This window comes from Adiantum capillus-veneris, chromosome 13 (genome assembly GCF_014529385.1).
Source record: "Adiantum capillus-veneris isolate H3 chromosome 13, ASM1452938v2, whole genome shotgun sequence".
Lineage (NCBI taxonomy): Eukaryota > Viridiplantae > Streptophyta > Polypodiopsida > Polypodiales > Pteridaceae > Adiantum > Adiantum capillus-veneris.
Genome location: NC_140943.1, coordinates 149,566,409 through 149,576,561, shown reverse-complemented (window position 1 = coordinate 149,576,561; position 10,153 = coordinate 149,566,409). Strand labels below are relative to the sequence as shown.

General features: G+C 41.8%; 1 long non-coding RNA gene across 1 annotated transcript; it reads right to left on the bottom strand.

Moving 5' to 3' along the window:
- Window positions 1–6,378: 6,378 nt before the first annotated feature.
- Window positions 6,379–9,024, bottom strand: LOC147445069 (uncharacterized). Its single transcript, XR_015190137.1, has 3 exons — window positions 8,600–9,024; window positions 8,232–8,422; window positions 6,379–6,440 (listed from the first exon to the last, which is right to left on the bottom strand). It is a non-coding gene; the product is annotated as an uncharacterized LOC147445069 (long non-coding RNA).
- Between the last annotated feature and the right edge of the window lie 1,129 nt (window positions 9,025–10,153).

The window sequence follows — 10,153 nt, the reverse complement described above, 5'->3', positions numbered from 1 at the left end:
GCATCCTCCTCTTGGGGTGGGTCATCCGAGGAGGAGGTTCCTAGCTAGTTGCTACGAGATCTCTCCGTTGTTCCTAGCATGTGGTGAATCAATTAGGTGGCCATGCATGGTGATGCCTATGTGTGGATCTTGCTCGATGGTACACGGCCCTTGCCCCGACCATGTTTCATGGCTAATATTTGGAAGGGACAAGCACCTCCCCCTGTGGGCCGTCTGGTACGTCAAAATTGCAAATAAATAAATTGAATAAGCCAATCCTAAGAGGAAAAATGAATTTCTTAAGTTTCTTCCGTTTTGAAAATACTACAATTTCTCATGAAGGTATTATGTAGGCCAATAGTAGCACTGTGTTGCATACTAACATTGGGTCCACCCACAACATTGTAACACCTAATCAATTAGAAAATATGCTAGTAGCTCAAAAGTATGCATTACATAAGTAGCATGTGGTGTTAGGCACGGAGGAGGGATCTATAATACCACCTCTGAGTGTGCCACCCCGACTAGAATCCTCATCCTCTTCCCCCTGCATCCAGCTCCTCTCCATCCCTTCTCTTCTTCTTGAATAGATAGTTGTCTAGACCTCGTCCAAAATCCCATTGGCCATGTACTCGTACACTAGCAATGCCTTGTCTTTTTGGTAGCCCCAACTCTTCCTTTAACCACCACTAGTAGGAAAGTCTCATGATTATACTTGATGGTTGAGAGAGAGAGACTTACAATTGAGATTTGTAAAATCCACATGGGTATATATTAAATCTGGGTATTTACGCAAGGCCAACGGGATCATAACCCAGTTGTAAAGGAGAAATGGGTATTAAATCTGGGTATTTACACAGGGCCAATGCGATCATAACCCTGTTGTAAAGGAGAAATCTTGAGAATATGCAACTTCACTCTAGGCTAGCATATATCTTTCATGTCTTGTGTTTGCAGCTTACACTTGTCTTTGATTCCTATAATTCGCCTAGAGTTCGAACAACAATACATATCAAAAGAATAGTGGGAATTCTAATACCTCATGCAAGATTTTTTCTTATACTCCCTACAAGCTATCCATCACAAATACTATAGTCATCGACACCTCCATTTTTTAACTTCCAAACTACAGAGCTACACACCTTCCAATTTCTCAACCGTATGAGTGTTGATTTAATTTTCTCTATTGATTTTGCGAAACATTACCTTTTTTCCAAAATTGGGAAGACCTACTAATGCTTCCACGTGACAAACTCAATAGCTTACTCCTAGAAGAAAATTTAGTTGCATCTCTTCTAAAATGGCCACATCAACCCCATATGCGCTCAAGATGACATGTTGGCCAAGGAGGGTGTCACCATCATCTTTGTCAATATCGACCCTATCCACTACCGCATTGAAGAACTTCAGCAACGGCAGCAGCACGATATTATGGCTTGCCAGATGAAGCTGGAATTATGGCAAGCCCATGTGCCCATTGAGGGCCTCGATCCCAACCACCACTTCGCTCTCCCTCTAGAGACCTTCTTTAAAGCGCAAATAAGCATTACCCCCCACCTGCGATAGCTCTTGCAACAACTCAACGGCCTCAATGCAGCCGATCAAAACCTGGCTTGCCATGCAAGCCCTTTTACCATAATCTAGTTATAGATGCCACCATGCCGGCCTCCTGCAGTCATGAGGTTGCAATTGCTGCAAATCAAGATCATCTTCACACAGGTTCTCAAGCACTCGATGCTCCTGCAGCCCTCAAAATTTCCATGTGTAAAAGCCTGCTCTGCTCTTCCTCCAGTGGCAACTAGGCAGAAGTTGCAGACGATGATGCAGAAGTAACGTCTTCTACTACAGCCCATAATAAGGGCGCTGAAGAATATGAAATTAGCTGAGACGATTCAGATGTCTCTACACAAAAAATGGGGAGGGCAAGAGCGCCGCCCCCATCGTCTGCGCGTGCGGACGATGGAAGGGCCTCCCTTTTTTGGCCTGCCCAAAGGGCAAAGGCTATAGAGATCACTTCTCTTTTTCCTTACTAAAATATTTTTTATTTATTTTATGTTCATTTTGTGATTTTTTATCAAGCACCACTTTGTTGCATGATTAAAGTGCCTGGGAATGTGGCCACTATGCGGGTATCTAGGTGGTTGGTAAGTAGAGATTGGATTGCCCACGTGTAGCAGTTTTATTGGTTTGTGATGATTTTTGGAGGGATGGTCTAGGTTTTCGAAGAGCTGAGCTCAAGTGGCATTTCTTTCTCGTCTGCAGCCACAACGGCAGAGTGATGGCGAGAGCTTGCAAGGTTGCTTCGGCGCAGATCCTTGTGCAGACCCCTTCAGGGCGGTGAAGATCAGCGTGTGACGCGTTCAAGGCTGAGCCTTTGCTCCACAGGGTGCAGCGCAATAACCCCCCCCCCCCCCCCCCCCCCCCCTCTCTCTCTCTTTGTGCGCTTTGACACGGATCTTTCCATATCTCATGGGCTGCCCATCTGCAGTCTCCATGGAACCTCAGCTCTCCGAGTTCTTATGCTAGCCCATGAGGAAAGTCGTTTGCAAACACTCAACTGTCGTGAGTTGATACTGCTCGCGAGTTTGACTGTTTGAGCGTGACCCCGAATGCGGTGCAGCAGCTGCATGTGGACCGAATACAATGCAAGAGCAAAAGTTGGCATGGTTAATGCGCAGATATATTGCAGAGGTAGCTACATTTATTTTTTCTTAGAGGTGCTATATTTTTAGCTTGCCTTGCCTTTATCACTTGTATTTTCTGTATCTAGTTTTGCTTCGGATTGCAGGGCAGTTGAAGCCATCGAGGTGGGTTTGTTGGGATGCAGCCGTAAGCAGTTGGCTAAGAGGAGGTGGGACTCAATGTAAGCATTAGCACTTGGAGATTAGTTAAACTAATCATTGGCATCAGATAACTTCGAGGTTTAGATAATGTCGAGGTTTCGGGTATGACTGGGGCTGTATAGCTTTGGCTATGCTTCATGTCGTTTTCTATGTTTATTTGTTTGTGTGGATTGGAATTGATAAGGGGTCCAATAGTCTGATTGTGACACAAGGAGAAGTTTGTCTGTTTTTTAGTGTTGAAATTGTTTAGAGGACTTTCGGTTTGGTGTTTTTTCATGTTATCTATGATAATAATTGTCTATTTTGACTTTGCAGATCCACTGATGAAACCTTCTGAGTACCTACACACATATCTCCATCTTAGGCCCTCATCTTGGCTATTTCTGCAGATCTTACCTTGTTTAATTCTGGTTTGTGGCTGTTGAAGAAGCTGAAGAATTCTCTTTGTATTCACCAGTTGACATTCACTGATGGAGCTAGTATCTAGGATTGTTTTCTCTTTAAGTGGAGTGAGCGAAAGACTTTTGAGTATTTTTAGAATGTTTTGCTACTCACCTGCTCAGGTTCGATGAAATCTTGGAGCAGAATACTTTTCTTTTTAGACTCCCGTGATAGCATCCTTGATGCTTAAGATTGGTTATGTTTTTTATATTATTCACTCTTTCCTTGGAAATGTGAGAAGTAGCACCCTTGTTTCCATCTCCTGCTGTCTTGTGTTTATGGTTAGTGTTTTGTATATAGTATGTGTCAAGTTCTTGTTGTCCTTGAGTATTCTGTTATGTCTCGACAAGCAAAGCAATAGAGTCTTTTATTTATGACTTGCTCTTAGTTTATCAGGGATTTCGGGGATTTGTTGTGATGTACTCACTTGCTATTCATCTCTAGATGGACAGAGATAAAATAAAAACTGACTGAGCATTAAAATGAATGGTATACTCTTCTACATTTAAGCTGTGATGATGATCATATACCCAACTATGGATTCACGTCCGTTATGTTGTTGGGTGTTTGTTCTGAGCTTATAGGAGAGGAAAGACAAATGTCAAGGCGGAATTTAGTTGCACTTATGGATAATTCCATTTAATAATTTCTTTAAATTCTGTTTTGTTGCTAGTATGTTCCGTCTTAGCGTAAAATCCTTGTGCAAAATAGTCCTTTAGATGTCATCATTTTCTATTAAATACATATTAAAATTAAGAAAATATTATTGTACACAAGCTTAACTTGAATAATATAAATAAAGTAAGAAGATTTATATAATGTTTGAGAAATGTGCACTATTCTTATAAAAAAGATTAGGATTTTATTTGCACTAGGTTGTTTCTATGAAGTGAAGACGTTTCAATATTTGAAATGATAAATTGATTTTAGATTTTTTGAAACTTTTGATAATATTAAAATCTTTTGAAAAAAACATGTTGCTCATGATAAATGTACCATCCTAGTAAATATTTTTTAACAATATATTATGCCATTTTAATCCAATTTATTGTGAGATGTTCATCTCACTCTTTAATAAAAGATAAATAAAACCCGCATTGTTGCCAACTCAGGTTGTAAAGACACCCTCCAAAAACGTGTATTTTAGTTTAGCAACATGAAATGATATTTTCTCACTTATGAGAAGATATTTCATCATCTTCTTATTGCAATCTCTCTGCCTTGGTTATTATGTTGAACGTGAGGCATTGGCTCTCATCATACAAACATACAACTCTACATTTGCTTTCCACTACTTCTCTCATAGCTCCTATATAAACAACTATCTCTAGCACCAAATACATATGCTCTAGTTGCTTACTATTATAGCTTTATATACTTAATACAATGGATACACTCATGAATGGTGAGTACATTGTTAACAAGTAGCTTGAGTTGTGATTACCTTGAGCATGTGATCTCGAGCTTTGACATGAGCATATGTTTGTAGATGCTAGTTTAGATGATGCACAGTCTGAGCCCGAGTGTGTCGAAGCATCTTTGTTGCATAGAGAGCGTGAGTACGAAGTGCAATATTATGTTGATTTTTCACCTTCGATTCGAAACCTCAATCGGTCCTCTTATTCTCCCCCGCATAGCAAAAATTTAGCCGATGGAGAGTTGATCAATCTGACTCAGTCCTTGTGGGTATTGTGTTTCCCTTTTATGTTCTTAATTCATTTCATCTATTGGCAGGCCTTGTGATTTGTCGTTCCTAACTACAAGCCCCCGCATATTTTGAGGGAACAATCGCTGACAATCTCAAAAAAACTTTTTAAATGAAACAAGTGACACAAAGAAGAACGCGATCGACTAGGGGCAGTCGCTTATCGCCCCATAATAATAGCGAAGAGATAATCACCCCCAATGCCAACAATGCACAAAAATCTCTCTCTCTCTCTCTCTCTCTCTCTCTCTCTATCTCTCTCTCTCTCTCTCCAAAAGAAGGGAGGGCCAAGAGCCCCCCATCATCCGCGCGCACGTGGACGATGAGAGAGCTGTTCACCCTCCCCTTTTTTCATAAAATAGAGGAGCTAGTCTTGCTTGGTGGGCATAGCTACAGAACATCTATAGAACATAGCAGGACATACAAAAATTAAGCAGCAAAGTAAAGAAGGCCGTCACTAACTTGCCAATGACGGCACTGCCTGAGAGAGAGATAGAGAGCGCACATGCGCTCAATCCGGTGAAGAAGTGGTCACTGCTTTCTGCCGGTGGCCATGGTTGCTTATGAGCACATGCAGACGTTCTAGTGAGACAAAGGAAGAGAGAGAGCGTGCTCTGACACAGTGCAGGAAAGGGCTCACCAATAAAGGACCCTCCCTCCAAGCAAACGGTGCTTCACCGCCAGTGACCGTTAGGACCAAGGGTAATCAGTCCCGATGGCAACGATCAGCTGCCGATGGCTTTGCGATTGAACTGGACAAGTGCGTGCACTGTTGGCAGTGGGCCAAGGGTGATTTTATACCTTTTTCGACGTCGACGGCACTGCATGTGCGTGCCCAGAGAGAGAGAGAGAGAGAGAGAGAGAGAGAGAGAGAGAGAGAGAGAGAGAGAGAGAGAGAGAGAGAGAGAGAGAGAGAATTGCTTACACACAATGCTCAGAGGAAAAGAGAGAGAGAGAGAGAGAGTCATTTTTTTGCATTGATTCGATTGAGAGACAAAGAGAGAGAGACGTGTAACAGCATACCTTGTAGTCCTTGCTCTTGTCTATCCTTGAGTCTATTTGTGTTGGCACTATCGACAAATTAGCTCAAGCGCTATTTTTTACCTTGAGCGTGGCTCCAAAGAAACAAGAAAATGGTTAGAGCTAAAATAAAGATGCACAAGCTGCATTCACTATTGTAATTCACTACTTGTGCATTCACTATTGTAATACACCACATGCATTGGCTTGCACCCGTATGCAAAGAGTTGTGTGTGTAATTAAAAGGTGCAGATGTTAATCGACATGAGTGTATAGTTCTCGAAACAGCATTCAAATAAACCGAACCAAAGGAAGTAATGTCCGAAATTCTACAACAAGCAAATGGATAAAGGATCAACGAACTGGAATAAGAAATGAAGTGCTTTACTGACCTACAATGTTGTACTGGTGCTTTTCGATTGTCCAATTCATAAGCCGATATTTGAGTCAAGCTAGAAAAAAGAAATGTGAATAGTTAAACATATCATCTTGCAATGAAACGTCACATATCGAAACTGAAAAGTATATTGTGCACGTCATGCATAGGTGCCATACAAAAGTATGGTGGAGAGCTGGCACTGTGGTCTCTCCAAAAATTATAAGAAACGGAAGCCGTGCCCTGCCCCGTAGCGTTTATGTGTTGCGCCAAGCAAACACATAGGCATGGAAAATTGGATGTTGATAATGGACCTTGCAGTATTGTTGAGCTGGAATCGAACTTGTCCAATCAAAACGTTCAGTGTTGTGATTATATGTCCTCTATGCCATACACAAAACACGCATTAAGGAAAATACAAAAGATGTAGGATATTGATTAAGCCTAAAGAGAAGCAGATCTAACTTTATGTTCTATATCCTCTGATCAGTATTAGCCTCTCTCTCTCTCTCTCTCTCTCTCTCTCTCTCTCTCTCTCTATGTGTGTGTGTGCGTGCATAGTGTATGTGTGTGCGTGTGTGTTTTGTAAGCTACTTCGGTCAACAATATTTTTTTCTTGCCTCCTTACTGACTAACGCACGTTTTGAGTTCGGTGTCCCCATAGCAGAAGGCACCATACTCTCTCTGCTCCTCAATTACCCAAACACAGATCAGACGAACTACTACTATGTGACGCTCATGGTGATTAGTAAGGATGGAATTTCGCTCGATGTCATTCATCTTTGAAACAAAGTCAAAAACTGGTGAAGATGGTGTCATATTTAACGATTATTATAAAGCCCATACTAACTTGCATTCAGTTGCCTAATGGGCATTGCCACAAACTAGAACTTGTAAATGCCCCACGTTATAATTTTCACCAAGTCAACCCATGTTTCAAGGCAATACAACACCAAATTTATCAATCCATTTACCGTATGTTATTTCCAAGGTAATCAAGGTCTCAATCAAGTAACAACTCTCTTCAGCACTTCCCAAAGGTGAAGATGTAATGAGTGTGTGTTCGTGGCCATAGAGACCGCATACTCAAGCTTGTCACGAAAACAAGTGTAAAAGATCTATTGATGCCCTTTACCTTCAAGGCATTTGTGACGATCTCGCTTTCAATAGCATTAGATTTGTTTTCTGCATTGAACTATGTTTTTGAACTCCCAAAAGTCCCGTGCTTTGAGCGATAATAAGCAATAAGAATCTCTAAAGATCCATCATTTTTGGGTCTCCAATAACCACTTTCAAGCTCTCACGGGAGTCCCTGCTCTTTCATAATATAAGGAGAGACTTCTCAAAGTTCTATTGTAATTTGTAAACTAGTGTTCTAAAATGTACGATCTATCTAGCAGTTAGCACTCTCCAAATTTCAAAATGGCAGTCGTCCCGCCAAGCTAGACAATGTATTATGTACCGCTCATACAACACTTTCACTATGCATCTCATGTGCCAGAGCTCGTAAATGACCCGCTACCGGCTGCAACCTTTGGACATCCATCATGGACCTTCCGGGCCTCCATCGCAAGCCGTTCCCACGCCCTAAGTCCTTCTTGGCAGGCCATCAACAACATATAGGAAGGTGATATATATATTTCCACTACCTTTATTTATTGCGTTAATATCATTCTTCTCCCTTTAATTGCTCTCCTCTCATACGTCGTGTCTGCGTACACACTGGCGTCTATGCACAATCTTTGCAAGGGACGGAAGGATCGATCTAGCGGTCGTTGAGAACAGGTGTCTCCCTCGCAACTCTTCCACGTAGCCTCCCTTCACTCTCTCTCTCTCTCTCTCTCTATATATATATATATATACTTACTTTAATTGGTGCTTGTAGGCTTCATCCTCTTTGCATATTCTAAAGCCTTTGGAGTAGTATCCTGATGGACGTCAAGGTCACAATGCTTCAAATGTTCGAGGATCTTTGAGCACCACTTCCCGTAGCAAGAGTCAAACTCAGCACCACCGGCCTCCTCTTTGACAATGGCCACATGGTAAGGCTCCGAATAGCTGCATGCATGCAGATTCAAAGGGCTTAGAAAAGCATTGGCACCCATGGAGCTACAAGTTTGGCTCAATTGAAATTGGACAAGAGCGCCAGATAATTGTTGCTTGGATGTGCTCTGTAGATTGCACACAATAACATCTGACTCAAAACCTCTGAAAGATCACCAGTTTTAATTATACCTTGTCCATTCAGAATTAATGTTATTGCAGTGAAGAGCTCCTTGCTAACTGCAACAAATTCTTGCAAAAGCTTCTCAACATCTCTATGTTCTATGAGCAGCTTTGTCAAGGCAATCCATGATGGTAAAGACCTTGAAGAGCAACCGAATACAGCGTCCGTGATTCCTCTTTGCTATCAAAATTTGCACATGCAAGAAAAGTCATACAGTAGTCTGTGAAATCGTGAAATAGGAGGTGGTTAGCGGCTCGTAGCAACCGAAGGATAACATTGAATTTTTCTTTTGATGAATGAGGAAGAGCAGGACTGAACATAATTGGAGGGAAGAGTGGAATCCGAGCAGGGCAAGGAGATCTCGCATCGAGGTGGCGGTGATGGTGAGCGTGGGCTATCCTTTGCCATGGCTCGCTGATCAGAAGATCCTAGAAGTAGGGATAGAGGAGACGAGGGCAGAGGGCACACACATGCACGAGAAAAGGAGTTGTTGGATGAGCAGGACCGGCCTTTCCTTGCTCATCATCGGGAGATAAAATACACACCTTTACGTCGCAAGCTGCGTGTTCCACATCCAGACTTCCTCAGAAGATCAACTTCCATTGGATTAAGATCCGTAGTGTGTGCTCAAGATTAGTCCAAGTGGCTCAATATGGTGGCCTTATTTGAAAAAGGGACCTTGGGCTCACCAAGTAAATATTTTATACAAAAAAGGCAAAAATGCATCCTTCATAGCCGGCATGGCTTTACAGATTTGCATAAAAATAAAAGAGCAGCGAGCCAGAGCCTTCTAGTTGTCCGAGCACGCGTGGACCATGGGAAGGATCTGGTGCCCTCCCTTTTTCCTGAATGCAAAATGTCCATCGAGACTCAATTTTGAAAAATTAAAAGAATGCACAAGCTCCATTGAATTACAATAAGAAGGTTAAATCTAAAACTCTTGGGATAAAAGACGGCTAAGAGCTTCCCGATCATTCGCGTGCACACGGGTGATCAGGGAGCTCCTACCCACCTTTTTTTCCAAAATTTTGGATATTCCAAGTTATTCACATATCCAAAAACAGATTTTAATGATAGCTAGATTGAATTGGCATGAAGTATTTGTTACAATTTACTAATTAGACCAATTTTTTAAGAAAATTTTAACAAAGCCAAGATAAAGCTGATGATGGTGATGATATGCTGATCAATAGCAAAGAGAAAAATTATGGGACTCAAACCCTAAATAATCATGTTTATGTACTCCCCGTTCATGGTGTAGAAGTTGCAGATGAGGATTTAAATGATATACCCTATCAAACTCCTCTTTGTGGTCATGTCTCCAATAGTTACGAGTATGACCCTATTAACACCATTTCATAAGTAGGATACCGAGAGCTCTAAGGATGATGGAAAGGGGGAACACACCCAGCACACACAATGTTTGCCTCTCTATATTCCAGGTATTCCACTGCACCCCTATCCACACAGAATCACACACACATACTTTTCTCAAACGAACTCGTAACTACACCCAAATCAATGCGCACACACTCGTGCGGGTCAAATCTACCTCACATCCA